Source organism: Mus pahari, chromosome 15 (genome assembly GCF_900095145.1).
Source record: "Mus pahari chromosome 15, PAHARI_EIJ_v1.1, whole genome shotgun sequence".
Classification (NCBI taxonomy): Eukaryota; Metazoa; Chordata; class Mammalia; order Rodentia; family Muridae; genus Mus; species Mus pahari.
The window spans coordinates 9392243-9408036 of record NC_034604.1 but is presented as its reverse complement, the minus strand read 5'-3'; the positions used below and the strand labels follow the sequence as shown (position 1 = coordinate 9408036).

Genomic DNA, 15794 nt, shown 5'->3' with positions numbered 1-15794 from the left:
TGGATCAAAAATAGAATTAACCCCTAAATCCTCCGGTTCTCATCAACCTCATTCGACTTGATCGTGCTATTCCAGTAACTTTCATGCTTTTGAAATAAACAAATTCCAGAATCATACATATTTAAGGGAAGAAGCTAGGCAGGGAAACATGAGGCTCAACAAGTGTGCTCACTATTACTTGAATTCCCCAGCCATAAGCCTGCCAGAAAACATTTCAACACCAAGAAAGAAACAAAATATAATTTAAAGCAACCAAATCCAAGATCCTCAACTCTTCAAAAGTCCAACGGCAGATCAACTTCACCATAAAATAACAATGACATTATTGGTGACCCCCTTGGTGAGCCGCAGATATTAGAAGCAGAATGTTGGAAATATAAATCGCTGAGAAGTGAACATAACCTACCTTGAAGCCTCTCAGAGAGCCAGTTCTCCTCCTCAGCCCCAGTGTTGGGTGGGGCTCTTTAATAGAGAAGAGATACATCAATGTCCATATTTCCTGTCTGTCTTAAAGTTTCTGTTTCAACACTTCCAGTTTTACCCCTTAAAAGAAGTGGGGGTTGGAAGAACAATTGAACTTCACTCCTCATTGAGAAGACTGAATTAGATGAAGAGATATTTCTCCACAGCCAATGAGATATTGTTCACACAGGAAGCTAGGTTATGGCCGATTGAGAATGCCACCAACATCTCGTCACCATAGTGATGCCTGTCTCACTAGCCCTCACTCTGCTTGTAAAGGCTCACACACTTAGCACTCTGAAATCACTCTGAAAATCCCAAATGTGGGGGAGATTCCTGGAGGCTACAGCTGCTGGTTGGGACCTGAATGTTTTTGATAATTAAGAAATTCAACTCCTTCTCACACATTATTGACTTAGAAGCAAGTGCCAGGATGGAGCCCCAAGAACTGCACAGTGAATTGTGCTACTGCAGACCCAGTTTTTGCATCAACCCAAATAATGAAGTCTTAGGTTCAAACACCAATGGATCTTTTCTCAGGGCACTGATCTGCTGAAGGATGTCTAGTCAATGCAAGCTGCCTTAACAAAAAGCTATAGATGGAGGCTGGACTGGAACAGCATTCACTAGTTAATTTCCTGGTTCCATTGTCAAGGCCCCAGTGAAGTGGTTCCTAGATAAGGCTCTCTCTTCTGTGCATCTGTGTCTCTTTCTATAATGTTAGCAAACACTAACCAGCACAACACCAAAGCTGGAGGAGAAAGGAAAGGCCTTCCAACAAGGGAATACCGTGAATGGAGCAAGAGAAGCCAAAACCCAGCCGGAAAGTACAGAAGTGGATGCTCGCAGTCATCCATTGGATGGAGCACAGGGTCCCAATGAAGGAGCTAGAGAAAGTACGCAAGGAGCTGAAGGTGTTTGCAGAACCATAGGAGGAACAACAATATGAACTAACTAGTACCCTCAGAGGTCCCTGGGACTAAACCACCAAACCACCAATCAAAGAAAACACATGGTAGGACTCATGGCTCCAGCTGCATATGTAGCAGAGGATGGCCTAGTGGGCCTTCAATGGGAGGAGAGGCCCTTGGTCTTGCAAAGATTATATACCCTAGTACAGGGGAATGCCAGGGCCAGGAAGCAGGAGTGGGTGGGTTGGGGAGAGGGGTGGGAGGAGGTTATAGGGGACTTTAAGGATAGCATTTGAAATATAAAAATCTAATAAAATATCTAATAAAAAGAAAGAAAGAAAAGATAACCTGTCTCCTAAAGAAAAATAATTCTTGTATGCAATTATGGCTAAATATATATTTAGAAAATAAAAAATGCTTTACAAGGCAAAAAAGAAATGTACATAAAGAAAATATATTAAAAACAAAAACAAAAAACAAAAAAAAATAAAACAAGACAAAAAACAAAACCCACAGCCAGAATATTCTGGGCAGTACTTTTCAGAGGTATTTCCTCAGACAAACACGCAGGCAGGAACCAGTGAGAAACCATGAAAGGCAGCCTCCTTTCTTGTCCAGCCTGGTTGACTCGCTAGTATCTAGTACCTAGAGTCTTCATGTTAGCAAGTTCCCAGGAGATGGAAGGGGGTGATGGTGTAGCCTGGAAATCTTTGTAAAGTTTGTAACTTTGGTTACAAAGCTCCCAGAAGGATACAAAGGACATCCTCTCAGAAGATGCTTTGTATCACGGTGGTCAGAGAAGAAACAGGCAACACTCCACAGAGACACAGCACATCCAGGGAGACAGCTGCACTTTTATGAACCAGCCCAGATGCTCATCAACACATGGGTGGATAAAGTGTGGCATATGCACACACTGGAATTTTATTCAGCCATGAAGAAGAATGAAATCATGACAGCCATAAGAAAATGGATAGAGCTGGAAATTATTTTATTAAACAAACCATGCTACATAGAGACAAAAAAAAAAAAAACCCCATGTATTCTCTCCCTTTTGTGGGATCTAGAATCGAATCAAGTTTTGTGTGTGTGTGTGTGTGTGTGTGTGTGTGTGTGTGTGTGTGTGTGTTGGTGTGTAAAGGAAGCTAAAGAGAGGTGGAAGAGCTGCAAAAAGAGGGAGGAAAGAGAGACAGTGGAATACATGTGACATGGAAGAATGACAGTGGAACACAGTGACATGGAAAAGAGAATGCATGTGACATGGATGCAGAAGAGGGAACTCAGTGGAGAGAGAGATGAGGTAGGCAGTGGGGGTGAGGAAAGAACAAGGAAGTATACTAGCATGTGTGAATGCAGATCCACAGAAGGGGCTGGAGAGGCTAGCAGCTCGGTGGTTAAGAGCATTCACTGTTCTTCTAGATTTTAGAATCTAGAGGATAAGATTCCATTCCTGGTATCTGTTTTGGTCAGTTTACAATTGCCTTTATCTCCAACTCTAAGAGATTTAACACCGTCTCCTGGCTTCTGCAGGTACCTGCACACAGATGGTGCATACACACAAACAACACATAACCATGAAATAAATTACAATCAGAACAAATCCTTCTAAAAAGAATGTGCCATAGCAGAACTCATTCCTTGATGAGCTAACTTCAAAGGAATTTTTAATCACTTACATTGCATGCTAACTTTAAAAATTAATTTTTTAAAGGGGGCAGAGTCTTTCGTTGGGATCAGATGGATGGAATAGAGCCTTGGGACCCAGGCAGAGGAGCTGGATTGGGAGAAGAGGAGCTTGGGGGCTGCCTGGCAGCAGAGCAACAATAGGTGTCAGCAACACAGTTCTGAGAATGTTGCCTGACAGGGCCACGCGGGGCCCAAGCTGCAGAAGAGCAGTCTGAGTTCATTAATACAGGAGATTAGGAGATTTTGAGTTTCAAGGAGAAAAAACCCTCAGCTAGAGAGGGCAAATATTTAGGTGGGAGGGATGACGAGAGCCTCCCACTTAATGGGACTGCACTGTGACTCTGTCCACAGGCCCCAAGAGAGGTGACAATCCATGCCTTAATAAAGGCTCTGATGAACAACTGTAATTCTCTGTCTAAGTTTGAAAAACTGTGCCTTTATGTATTAGAAATATTGAATTGCTATTCCAGTAAACCCATCAAAGAAACTCCACACTGGGCAAATATTTATACATGGGTATATAGTAATAAGATCCAAAATCTTTCCTAAGGAAAAAGACAATATTTTACATTTACAACATGAGCAACCATAACAACAGAGAAAAATTCATGCCCAAGATACATTTTTTTTTTAAAAAAATCTTATTATTCTACAACAAAAACAACACACGTTAGGAAACAAAACGCAAGACTGGAAGGCAGACCTTTTTGTCAAGATTGCTACCAGATGTGTGGCGGTTCTGTTTTTGCAAAAGCTGATGGCTGCTTCAAGGTGCATTGTTTGGGCCGAGCTCTGGAGAAAGATAAACATTCAGGCTTCTGGGGGGTTAGAATCATAAGAGTGACTAGCAAAGTTCATAGGAGCCGAAAGACCCTGGTGCCAATTAAAAACCATACAACCCCATCCCAGCGAGCAGAGAAGCTGTTGAATAATTGAATAATCTCAAGCCATCCCAGAGAAGAATAAACAGATGATGGCCTCATCCCGCCGAGACTGGATGGAGCTGTGTGCATTAGAGTGCTCCATATTCTCTTCATACTTTGATTAATTATCCAGCTGTGCGGCTGTCATTAACAAGGATGTCTTTGAATCATGTGGCTCCGACAGTAACCAAATCTGGCTGTTCCTTTCATTTCCTTCCCTCACATGGGGAAGCACCTTGCTGTTGGGCAGAGAGTAGCCTGGCGTGTCGTTTGAAACACGCAAACGCTCCATTCAACACGGATGACAATGGGTCAGTCTTTAGATGGCTTTTCTCAGTCCTGCCCATGGGCTTGTCACCAGGGTGCTCCTGGTAGATGACAGAGATGTGCCTGCTCGGAGTTTGACCTTCTACTGGAAACGGGTGGGAGACTCCAGGCCTGAAATGAGAACGGCTGTCCTTTAAAAGAGAGTTTGCTTGCTAATTTGTCTGTTTCTGTGTCTGTATTATAAATCACCACCCCTGTCCTATCATCCCCATGGGGCTCAATGTGCTAGTCCTCTAAGAAATGTTTTCATTTTTAAAGCACCCAGCATTTCAATTCCACAAAAAAATAGTTTGGAGTTGGAGAATTCCAGTCTTTCAACCATGCATTGGAGGAGTAAAGATGACAGGCAAGAGACCCCTGAAATAATGTCACATCCATTGCTGTCATTCTACAGGCTCAGTGACCCTAATAGCTAGGATGAAGGTACAGTGTTGGGTGGGGTACTTCCCTTTTCCGTACCAAAGCTATCTGTTTGCTGAGTCAATTCAGATGATGCAGTTTTCTGTATTTATAGGGAGGTAGCAAGTCTTTGAAAAGGGGAACCATCTTCCAATATTCTCCCTCTTCCTGACATCTCTCAGCACGACTCCATTAAGCAGGGCCTGCGATCTATCTATCGTGGCCAGTGAAGTCAGAGCAGAGTGACTCAGCCACTTCTGAGGTATCACTGAGTCTCAGCTCAGGTCTCTAAGTCCCTGAGTCTTGGCGTGGAACAAAGAGCCTTTGCCAGTGAACTTATAAATGTGTCACAAGTAAAAACCCTTAGTTGGTTGTGTTCCCTTTCTCATCTCTACCAGGGAAAACGTTACTCACCCTTGAAAGACAATCTTAAGTGTCATTTACCCTGTGGAGCCTTCCAAGATATGAACTCACCCAACACCTCACCGTGTCTAATGTTCCTGTAAATCTGTCAATCATAGGCTCTGTGGCTGTCAGAAACCTAATCCTTTGTTCAAGACACGTGTTGTCTTTATTCACTGGGGTTCTATGCTCTTCCGATGAAATACTTGCATTTTAAACTTTTAAGGAATTGCAAAGGTTCTAGACTCTTCAGAAGAAAGCACTAGGTTAAAACGAGACAGACTTGAATGAAGTAAAAAACCCTCAATAATGAGTGGCCTGGGGCTACGGACAAGCTGCGGTTGTGTTTAGGAATAGCTGTTAAACATATATAGAAATGGTCCCCTTGTTGAACAAGCATCTCAACCGCCCTGGAGCCCTCCAAAACTGGGCCTGGCAATGGTGTTCTTTTTTGTTCCTAAAATTTTTAAGCAACAGTGACATCATGTGGCCACAGAGGAAGCAGACTGTTCCCTCCCAAATGAATTTTCAGAGCTGGGATGTGTTGAGTGGAAATTTCCCTTCCAAGTAAATTCATTCAAAAAGCGATGAAGCAACCAAATACAAAGTCCCACCATCTTTATTCCCTCCCATGTTTGGTTGAAAGACTGGAATTCTCCAATTCCAAATGATATTTTTGTAGAATTGAAATGCTTTAAAAATGAAAATAACTCTTAGACACAGGTCCCATGACATGTCTCTATTCACAACCTTACCAACAAGATCCCATCCCAGTAAATGCTGAGCGAGCGAGAGCCAGCTTATTCACAGATGAAACTGATCACCAGAAACCAGATCGACTGTGGGTCTGACCGCATGTCTACAGACATCACTGGATGAAGCCTTTCTAGATGCCTGATTCCGAAACAATGGCCATGTGTGTGCGTGATGTGTATGGTTTTCCCTTTCCTGGCTACAGGAAGCCTCCTGGGCCTAGTCTGGATCCCCTGTCTGCACTCTTAGTTGCACTCTTCAGTAATGCCACTGTCACAAACAAGGAAACCGATGTGAGGCTTCCCATGCTGTAAACCAGGTGCTCCATGAGTAGGATTGGAGTTTTGACTCAGCACGGGTTCTGTGGACTTCACCTCTCACTCCTAGATGTGCAATCAGGAGATTCATGGTTGTCGAGCACCTACTGTCTACCACACATTGACAACAAGCTACTGTAGGTCTGAGGTGAATAGAACAAAGTCCTTTCTGTCTCGAGAAGCCTGGGTTCTAGTTGGATTTGGAGAGCGAATGTGTTAATGGGGACGAGAGCAGGTACTATGGAGCACAAAGGGGTCCTAAGGAGAGGGTGCTAGGTTATGCTAGAGCTTAGGAGAGCAGAGATTGAAGGGAAGGGCATGAAAGATCTAGAGCGTGTGTGTTGCTTAAGGGAAATAGGAAGGAGCCTTGGAAGGAACTGGACACAAAGAGTCTTGGCTCTCCCTGCAAAGCTGCACACACTCAAGATTTCCTTCCTTCTCTAAGTCTTCCCTAATAAGGGAGGATTTACATTAGATCACTTTATTAAGCCTCCGTATGGATGGAAATTCCAGAGTTGTAATATCTGATGGTTTTCTCTGTCCACTCACGCATGTACAAGCTTGTCTTTATTATTAGCTAGTCTCACACTAAGATTAACACTGAGGAAGATTTCTCATCAACTGGGTGGTGGTGACAAATGCCATTAATCCTAGCATTTGGTAAGCAGAGGCAGGTGGATTTCTGTGAGTTTGTGGCCAGCCTAGTCTATAGAGTGAGTTCCAGGACAGCCAGGGCTACACAAACCCTGTATAGAAAAAAAAAATCAAAAACAAAAAAGGAAGATCTGTCATTTTGTGTTCTAAAGCAGTAATTGCTAAAGGCTCAGCTACACTATAGCAGCAGCATTGATGAATGCCATTTCACTAAGAAGACATCTCCATGTTCAATGGTTTCAATTGCACTAATGGGGTTTATGTCTAAGCATCTTTGCTAATACAATGAAAGTCATACACACAATAGATGTAATAACAGAGAATACAAGCACAGACCAAATCAGTTCTGAGTTTAACCTAGTTTCTTGGCAATGTGTTTTTCAATTTTTGTCTAACATTCTCCCATGTGGAGCCAACCAAAGAAGACAGAGTAAACCCCATGCTGAACCAACATCAACAGCTCAGTAAGATTTCCATAGTCAGTCGCACCCATTCGCTCAGCAATAGTTTCTTTCCTTGTCCATCATTTTGCATTAAAGACCACCAATAAAGAGTCATTGTTTGAGCTAACTGCTAGCTTCTAGAGGGAAAAAACTTGTTAAAATACAATGATGCTTCAAGAGTCATCCATTCCATCTCTCTTTAAAGTCAAAGAAAACGAACAATAAAATGGGATTTCTTGATGCCCAACAGCAATATCATGTCTCTGGTGTGTTTCTCTCTGTCTCTCTCTCTGTCTCTCTGTCTCTCTCTCTGTCTCTCTGTCTCTGTCTCTCTCTCTCTCTCTCTCTCTCTCTCTCTCTCTCTGTGTGTGTGTGTGTAGGCCAAAAGTCAACCTCAGCTGTCGCTACTCCTGGCAGTCCTCCACATTGTTTTCTGTGGTAGGATCTCTCACTGGAACCCTACAATCACCGATTAGGCTAAGCTGGCTGCCCAGAGTGCCCCAGACATTTATATAGTGTCCAGTGATGGGGAGACAAGCATAAAAGGACCTGGGTTTTTAACATAACTGCTGGAGATCAAAGCTGGGTCCCCATCCTTGAAACTCCAAGCACTTTATCTACTGAGCTCGCTCCTCAGCCCTGTTGTTGTTGTTGTTGTTGTTGTTGTTGTTGTTTGCTTGATTAGTTGATTCATTGGCTTGGTTTGGCTTGACTTGGCTAGGTTTGGTTTCACAGATAGGATAGAAACCCAACCAAAGTCCGTCATTCTGAAGAAATCCAGCTCCCAAATCCATCAACACTCCATTCTGCCCAGCTGCTTCTCCATGAAAAGGAAAAGGAAGACCTCAAAAGAACAGTAAGAATATGAAATCTGGTAATTGCCCTTCTGTTCTGATTTAGACCTGAACAGTGGAGAGCTCTAGAGTGCACTGAACAGGTGACTTGTGTGACAGGAACATCCTAGGATAGTTCTGCCCACAGTGTCTAACTTTTAAATGAGAGTCTGCCCTGAACTGTAAACAAAGGACTGAGTGCAGAAACAGCCCCAAAATTTCTGAACAGCACAACCTTGGGCAAGTGAGTACTCTCTCAAAATGTCATGTTCCTCCTCTGCAATACGGGGGTTCAAATACTTACCTTGGAAGGTTTAGAAATGTCTTCCTCAAAGGGTTTTATGACAATGAAATTATACCTAACCTGACCTAATATGTGGTTCACAGCAACCATGTGGGTATCTGTGGTGCCATGATGATTCCCAGCCTCTTCCACCCTACTTGTCCATGAGCTGAGCCTGCTCCAATACCCATGATCCATGGTGGCAGAAGGGCTAATGGTCACCTCAATTCCAAGAATTGCCACTACATAGATGGATACTTGTTTATACCTAAGAAGGCCCAGCAAAAGGGAGGGGGTTCTTCCTCATCTATGGTATTTGTGCTACCCCAAAGGGGTCCCAAGACTCCATCTTGGCATGGTATGGGTTAAGGAGTGTGATCTACAGGAGATTCTATTTGATTCTTGTTTGTTGTGTTGATTTACCCTAGGTTGAAAGTGGATTGTGAAGGGAGATTTGATAATCTAATAATCTAGAATAATAAAATACCCTTAAATGGATAAGAGCAAGGAGTGACAGGTTGCCTTGGTAAAAGGACATCTGGGAGAAAGGTCACCATTTCTCAAGTCACAGGAAAGGAAGCAGGCCAGAAGACAGCGCCACCCTTCATCCTCTTCATGTCTTCACCCTGTAAATCACTTTCCAAGGGTGGATGGGTTAATCTTCATATGACCAACTTTAAAATATAATATAATTGAGTCGTCTATGCAAACAGAATGATTTGCACCAATGCCAACTTTGGTAATAGTTGGTCCAACACCTATGATAATTAATCTCATACCTGAATATCCTGACACAAGTAGCTAAGCCACATGACATAGGTTTTGTCAATGTACAGTGTGCCAACAAGAAATAAAGCCCCCTACTATTAAAGCAAGGTCCCTAAAAGAGCACGTTGTTTGTCTAATGATCTTAGAGACGATGTCTGGGTGTCCGCTGTTGCATTGCTCTTTATATTGACCACAGTGATGATCTGCATATTCTCATGTCATGTAAATATGTATTTCAAAAACTGCTTTAAATTTTTGCTCATTCTTTGACAATTTCATACACGATAAAAATCTTTAAATTAAAGGAAGGTAAAACAAGGGTTAACAGCTGCTTGTAGGCTCTGCAGAAAGAAAGAACTCTTTGAGCTAAGGCCTCATGCCTTCACTGTGGTGGGCAGCTCCTCGGATAGCAGAAGCACAGTGTGGTGCCCAGACGAACAAGTAGACAATGAAAGAAAGAGATCCTGTGATCTTTACATCCTTGGCTAGTCTTGAATTCCCCACAGCTGTTCCTGGACAAAGGAACATTCTGGAACTGGACTTGTCTCCCTTGGGATTGATCATCCTGTCCTTTATTCTGAGAGAGTGGCTGGTCTTTGGTGCCAATGATGAAAGCCAGTTCACAGGCCACAGTGGACATAAAGGCTTTTATGTTATCCTAGTGTTGGAGGAGGCTGGCGGGAGACACACTGGGTACTCCAGCAGCCCCATTCAGATCTTGGGTATGTCTTGGAGCTAGCTCCTCCCCGCTGACCTGAGAAAGCCCTCACATTCCACTTCAAGGAGATCACCTAGTTTCTATTCTGCAGGTTTTTCTGGGTTTCCACAGGGTGGTTGTCTGGACATAACAAATAATGGCAGTTGATCTTAACAAAAAAATGAATGGGAATAGGCAGGGCAAATACCCACCTGAAGGAATTCACAGTGGTTGCTTGTAGAGGGTCCAGGCTTCCTTCAGCCAAAGGTCCTGTCAGAAAATGCAGGGCTAGAGATATCCTGTGGTGGGAGAACTAAGTCAATGCAAATTTCAGCCACCACACAAGACTTTTTTCCCCTTCAGCATCTCTACTCATACTGTACATACTGTAATATTCTAACAATAATTCCTCATTAAAGAATGAAACTGATCTTACTTATAGAATCAAATTTGGGCGAATTGACATTTTTATGTTATCTGAAATAAATCGACCTCAGGCAGGGCATGTCATCATTATTCCAATACCAGTCCCAAGATTGTGACCTTCAAAAGTTCAATGGGAGATTAAACTCCAACCAGATTTCTTTCTCTATTTCCATCCACACACACTCTTATCAGATGTGAGGTATCAGCCTTCTACATGACGTATGTTTATCTGCAATGACTGCCATGATAAAGAGCCAGACTGCATGGCTTAAACAATGGAAATGCATGTCTCCTAGCTCCATCTTTGAACCACAGTTTCCAGAATGGCAGTGGTCTCTAGCACACAGTAGGTCCTCAGTAAATATAGACATGCTCACCAATACTCTTTCTTGCCCCAGATCCTTAAAGCAATGAGAGCTGCCAATCATCACAGTAAACAATTGAAGGAACTCAGCCCCACAACACTGGCCCTGGTTTTGGATGTGGCCGACTGGGTAACACTAGAGGAGCTTGCCACTGTGGGTCTCTCCTTACCACCTGCAGGGAACTAAGATTTGAGCAACCATTATCACATAAAACACTCAGCTCTACCTTGCTGGTAGTTTTAACTGTGTTTAAATATTTCATAGAGAACATTTTTCTTTGAAACACTCGTCTCCTTTCTTAACTGAAAGTGACCTGAATTAATGTGGAGCAGTCAGAGCAGCAAGAAGAAATGGATGCAGAGGGAGCTCCCATGCTCAGAAGGTTGAATTCTACTCAGGATCCTGCCTGTCTGCCTGTCCAGATGTGTCCAGCTGCCAAGACTAAAGTTGTTCAGGGCTCAGAACTCTCTAATGGGTGCCTACAGCATTGTTGTGCCTGAGGCAGAGTTGATGTATTAGGACCTTTTGTGGAAGGTAATAAGGTCATAGGGTACCACCCCTGTGAGTGGGCTCATGCTGCCTTGCAAGGGTAGGTCAAGTCCAAGAGGAGAGTGTGATTTTCCAAGAGAATAGGTTCTTATGACAGGACACACTTAGCACTCCCACCTGTCTTTCCTTCCTGCCAGAACCATATTCTGGAACCTTCAGACTGCCCGCCAAATACAGTCCTTGTCTTTACAATGCACTTGGCTTCAGATTGTTTTAGTAATGAAAAATGAGCTAAAGCACACACATACTCATCTTACTTCTTGAAGTGAATTAAATCAATGTTTAAGAATATTTACTTAGGCTTTTTCTGTGCTACCTGGGGACGGGTCCATACGGCATTGTTCTTGATTGCCATCGTAACTTAAAGGAAAACTTACACAATGTTGGGAGCCCTTGACATCCTGCAGATAAAGGAGGATATTCTTAAGTTCCTTGCTGCGGAAACCCACTTAGGTGGCACCAACCTTTACTTCCAGATGGAGCAGTACACCTACAAAAGGAAAAGTGATAGTATCTACATCATAAATCTGAAGAGGACCTGGGGGGAAGCTGTTACTCACAGCTCGAGCTATTGTTGCCATTGAGAACCCTGCTGACGTCAGCCAGTGAGCTGTGCTGAAGTTTGCTGCTGCCACGGGAGCCACTCCAATCGCTGGCCGCTTCACACCTGGAACCTTCACTAACCAGATCCAGGCAACCTTCAAGGAGTCACGGCTTCTAGTGGTGACCGATCCCAGGGCTGACCACCAGCCACTCACAGAGGCCTCTTATGCCAACCTGCCCTCCATTGCTCTGTGTAACACAGATTCTCCCCTGTGCTTTGTGGACATTGCCATCCCATGCAACAATAAGGGAGCTCACTCAGTGGTTCTGATGTGGTGGACGCTAGCCCAGAAAGTACTCTGCATGCAAGGTGCGGGAGACCTTGAGCACCCATGGGATGTTATGCCTGATCTTCACTTCCACAGAGACCCAGGGGAGATTGAGAAGGAGGAGCAGGCTGCTGCTGAGAAGGCTGTGACCAAGGAGGAACTCCAGGGTGAATGGACCACACCAGCTCTTGAGTTCACTGATGCTCAGTCTGAGGTAGCCGACTGGTCTGAGGGTTTGCAGGTACCCTCTGTGCCCATCCACCAGTTCCCACTGAAGGCAGGAGTGCGCAGCCAGCCACTGAGGACTGGTCAGAAGCTCCCACAGTGCAGGCCACTGAGTGGGTTGGAGTCACCACTGAGTGGTCCTGAGCTGCCCTGCAGATGCCTGAGCAAAGATTTTTTAAAAAGGTGGAAGGAAAATGAAGTTCCTAAAAGCTGAAAATAAATATTTACTTAGTGCTCAGCTTGGAAGGTAGCTCAAAGAGACAGCTAGCTAGACAGGCAGGCAGACAGGGAGACAGGCAGGCAGAAAGGAAGGCAGGCAGACAGGCAGGCAGATATACTATCTCGCCTTCCTCCTCCAAGTCTGAAGTGTATGTTCCCACTCTTGCACTTAGAGTTAAGCCACATGACTTGCTGTACCAAATTAAACATGGGTAGACATGCCGGGGTACTCATTCAAGCGTGCCCTCCAACATAGCACTTCTGCACATGCCCTCTGCCCCCCCTCCCAGCACTACCTTACTGGGAAATGCTGCTCCTCCGCTAAGCCCACACTGAATACTCTGAAGCCAGTCTGAGCCAGGTCACAAGCAAAGGTCAAGCTCAACCTCTCAGCTAGACCATAAGTAAACTGGGGCTACCCAGAAAGGTATCAGATGTCGAAGCAAAAACACCCTGCTTCCTCCCACCCCACTTGAGCAAACCTCACTCCTTTCTACTACTCTTCTCACATATATTACGGCCCATCTGCAGTTTTCTCTCCATCCCCTTCCCCCCGCCCCCAAATCTATCTTCCCCCTGCCTACCTGCTCTCCCAGATCCATCTCCCTGACTCAGCCTCCCAGGAACATCAACCAAGCACGGCATAACAAGCTACAGTAGGACCAGACACACACCTTCAGATCAAGGCCTGACTAGGCAACCCGGTAGGTGGAAAAGGATTCCACTAGTAGGCAAAGGAGTCAGGGACATCCGCTGCTCCCTCTGTTAGGAATCCCACAAAGAACAAGCAACGCAACCATAACATACATGCAGAGGACCTGAGTCAGACCCTTATAAGCTCCCGGATCTCTATGAGTCTCCATGAGTCTTTGTCAGTTCAATGGGCCGTGATCTCATGGTATTCCTTATCCCTGGTTCCTCTGATCCTTCCTCCCCCTCCTCTACACGACCCCCCAACTCTTCCTAATGTTTGGCTCTGGCCTTTACGTCTGCTCCCATCAGATGCTGGATGTCTTTCTGTTCTTTTTGATAACAATTCTGCTAGGCTCAGGTCCCAAAACACTCTGCAGGCAGGACAAACTGTAGGTTGAAGGTTTTGTGCCTGGGTTGGTGTCCTAGTCCCTCCACTTGAGACCCAGCCTGGCTATAGAACATGGCTGGTTCAGGCACCATGTCTCCTATAACTAGAAGTCTCTGCTAAGGGACTTTATTTTCATAGTTTCCATTACACTAAGTGTCTTAGTTTGGGTTTTACTGCTGTGAACAGACACCATGACCAAGGCAGTTCTTATAAGAACAACATTTAATAGGGGCTGGCTAACAGGTTCAGAGGTTCAGTCCATTATCATCAAGGTGGAAACATGGCAGCATCCAGTCAGGCATGGTACAGAAGGAGCTGAGAGTTCTACATCTTCATCTGAAGGCTGCTAGCAGAATACTGACTTCCAGGCAGCTACAATAAGGGTCTTAAAGCCCACACCCACAATAACACACCTACTTCAACAGGGCCACACCTCCTAATAGTGTCACTCCCTGGGTTGAACATATACAAACCATAATATTCTACCTCATCCTGAAATGCCCCCCAAAATCCAGTCATTTTCCCCAGTATTTTCTCCTGCCCCTCAAAACCTGATCCCTCCTATTCTCAACTCCACCTGCTCCCAGTCCACCGTAGAAATCTATTCTACTTTTCCTTCCCAGGGAGATTCTTGCTTGCACCCTAAAACCCCCAATATTATTTAGCATCTTTGGGTCTGTGGACTGTAGCATGATTGTCTTTACAGCTAATACCTACTTATAAGTGAGAACATATCATGTTTATCTCTCTGAATCTGAAACTTCACATTCTTTTAGGGTAGTTTTATGTATAATAAAACAGGTAGAATGTGGCAGTCATTACTCCCTGTCAGTGGTGTGTGCACGCATGTGTGCGTACGTGTGTGGGCGTGTGTGTGCATGTACATATACCTCTATCAGGTGGAAGACAATAGCCTAGATGGGAATCACATCAAAGAACCAACTCCCTGGGTTGATAGTGCTCCCCAACTCAGTGAAACAAGAAATCTGGACACTTTTCTTTTTCCTAAAATAGTAAGATTTGACTATGAGAGTCCACGACTCTCCTAGCCTCCCCTCAGAAAAGAGCGGGCCTCCCAGGGCATCAACCTATGATCCAAAGCAGCCATTTGGTTAACCAACGTCTAAAATGTCATATTATCAAAGGCGATGATGGCTTTTTTTGGGTGGGTCACTGTGTCCCAATTTCAATGCATAGTTTAGCAGCTCAGTCTATGGTTTGGAGAGCTAAATCTGTAGTCACAATCAATTTACAGAGATTGAGAGCATCCTCCTGGTGTTTGGCATAGAAATCAAAGGCTGAGCATGCAGACTCACCTTGAGCCCCTGTTTGATGCTCATTCATCGCGGCCTTGGAGTATCTCCACTCCCAATGATTTCAAAAATGTTCTGCAAGGAAAGGCATGAGTGTCTGAGAAGAAAGGAAAGCCAGTGTCTCCACTTCTACTACTTGACTGACTACGGAAACTGATCAGGAGAGAACATGGACTGGCCTGGGAGCGTCTAAGAATCACACTGGGACCACACAGACAGTACTTAAAGAGCACTCACTATGTGCAGAGGAAGGGTGGTGTGGTACAATGTGGGTCATTGGGAAGGTCCTTTCTCCGAGTAAAAGTGATGACTCCAAACCCAAGGCAAGGGCAGAATGGAGGAGTGGTGCTAGGTCTGGGGACAGCAAGCCCCTGAGAAGAGGTACAGAGCACCACTGGGCCACGCATGCTTCCTGACCTTTGTCAATTCTGATACTCCTCATAATACGGCAATTGGAAATAGCAAACTTGCTAGCATTGTATGAACGTGTCTTGTGTACAGATGCTGTGAAGAAGTAGAGAGAGAGTACCCTCACACCTCCTCGGATTCCCAATATGCCCTCACCCAGTGACTTGACTCATTTGGAGAAAAGTGATCCAGCAGTGACTGGCACACCCCAAAACTGTGGCATTACCACTCATATTTGCTTTGGGTTTCTGTCTCACAAATTACTACAGATTTACCTGCTTAAAGCCATGTCTATACATTTACCCTGACACTCTGTGGCCCAGAGGACCAGCATAGTATGGCTGGTCTCCTGAGGCTGCAAACAAGGTGACCATCTGGATGAATCCTGGGCTAGAAACTATGGAAGATAGACAAACCCGTCTCTCTCTCTCTCTCTCTCTCTCTCTCTCTCTCTCTCTCTCTCTCTCTCTCTCTCTCT

General features: G+C 44.6%; 1 pseudogene; it reads left to right on the top strand.

Annotated features, from left to right (window-relative positions):
- The first annotated feature begins 11578 nt into the window (after positions 1–11578).
- LOC110333310 lies at positions 11579–12439 on the top strand (annotated as a pseudogene).
- The last annotated feature ends 3355 nt before the right edge of the window (positions 12440–15794 follow it).